Source organism: Triticum urartu, chromosome 4A, assembly GCF_056163025.1.
Source record: "Triticum urartu cultivar PI428250 chromosome 4A, HENAU_Tu73, whole genome shotgun sequence".
Taxonomy (NCBI): Eukaryota; Viridiplantae; Streptophyta; class Magnoliopsida; order Poales; family Poaceae; genus Triticum; species Triticum urartu.
In genome coordinates this window covers 349,003,632-349,005,346 of record NC_141876.1, presented here as the reverse complement: position 1 = coordinate 349,005,346, position 1,715 = coordinate 349,003,632, and the positions used below count along the sequence as shown (strand labels likewise).

The window sequence follows — 1,715 nt, the reverse complement described above, 5'->3', positions numbered from 1 at the left end:
ATGTATCTTCTGCACCTCTAACCCTAGAGGGCAGACAGCCTTCTTTGCTTCGTACGTACTCTCGGGAAATTTGTTGTCCTTTGGAAGCATATCCTTTATCATTACCAGCAACTTTCCAAATCCCTTGTCAGATACACCATTCTCCGCCTTCCATTGCAGCAATTCCAGTGTGGTGCCCAGCTTTTCTTGTCACCTACGCAATTCGGGTACAACAATTTTTTGTGATCCTCTAACATGCGCTGCAACTTCTTCTTCTCCAAATCACTTGCGCAGTTTCTCTTTGCATCGGCAATGGCCCGACCTAGATCATCAACGGGCTCATCTGATGCCTCTTCTTCAGCTTCTTCCCGCATTGCCGGCTTAGCTTCTTCCCGCATTACCGGCTCAGCTTCTTCCCCCATTGTTGTATCATCGTATTCAGGGAACCCATGGCCAGGATAGTTGTCGTCGTCCTCTTCTTCTTCATTGTCTTCCATCATAACCCCTCTTTCTCCGTGCTTGGTCCAAACATTATAGTGGGGCATCAAACCGGACTTAAACAGGTGGACGTGAATGGTTCTTGACGTAGAGTAATTGTGACCATTCTTACAGCCAGCACATGGACAAGGCATAAAACCATCCGCCCGCTTGTTTGCCTCAGCCGCAAGCAGAAAAGTATGCATGCCCTCAACGAACTGGGGAGAGCATCGGTCATCGTACATCCATTGTCGGCTCATCTTCATTACACAACACCGAATAGACCAAATTAATACAAGTTCATACATAAAGTTCATACAACACTTAAATGCAACAAGCAAATAACTCTCTAGCTAAAGCATTTAAATGCAACAACAAATGTGATCAAGATCACAACTAAGGTAACAATGGATCCAACAGCATAATGATACCAAGCCTCACTATCGATGGCATATTTTCTAATCTGTCTAATCTTCAAGCGCATTTTCTCCATCTTGATCTTGTGATCATCGACGACATCGGCAACATGCAACTCCAATTCCATCTTCTCCCCCTCAATTCTTTTCAATTTTTCTTTCAAGTACTCCTTTTCTCTTTCAACTAAATTTAACCTCTCGACAATAGGGTCGGTTGGAATTTCTGGTTCACATACCTCCTAGAAAAAATTTCTATGTCAACTTGATGGGCATAATTTGTCATAAACACGAAATGCAACTAGTTTTAAAAGAGAATATATATACCACATCCGAATCATAACAAGGACGAGGGCCGACGGGGACGGATATCAAAACCATGGCACTATATGTATAACAAACAGCATACGGGTAAGATAATTATACGAGTAACTATATATCCAAATCACACAAACATCAATTTTTATATAAAATTTCATGAACAAGAGGCTCACCACAAGGTGGTGCCGGCGACGGGACGGTGCGGGCGATCGACGGTGGTTACGACGGAGATTTAGAAGGCACTAAGTAAACCACACCTACATATGCAAACTAAGTGTTATGTTTGACCTCAAATTGCATATAAATCAAATACTAGCACATATATATATCCTCCCAAATTACTAAACTCACAAATTAATCACTATATAAAGCATTGCAAGAGCTAATCTAGCAATGAGAGATGAAAGGACAAAGTTGCTAACCTTTGTGATCATTTGAATGGATGGCGGCCTTCAAATCTTGACAAATTTTGGGCAAAATGTGTGATGAGCTCGAGAGAAAGAGGGGAAGAACAGAGAGAGGAGA

The 1,715-nt window shown here is 42.0% G+C and overlaps 1 long non-coding RNA gene across 1 annotated transcript; it reads right to left on the bottom strand.

The window, feature by feature from the left end:
• Window positions 1–949: 949 nt before the first annotated feature.
• Window positions 950–1,514, bottom strand: LOC147975824 (uncharacterized). The gene is made up of 3 exons (XR_015602078.1): window positions 1,364–1,514; window positions 1,197–1,254; window positions 950–1,111 (listed from the first exon to the last, which is right to left on the bottom strand). It is a non-coding gene; the product is annotated as an uncharacterized LOC147975824 (long non-coding RNA).
• Window positions 1,515–1,715: the final 201 nt, after the last annotated feature.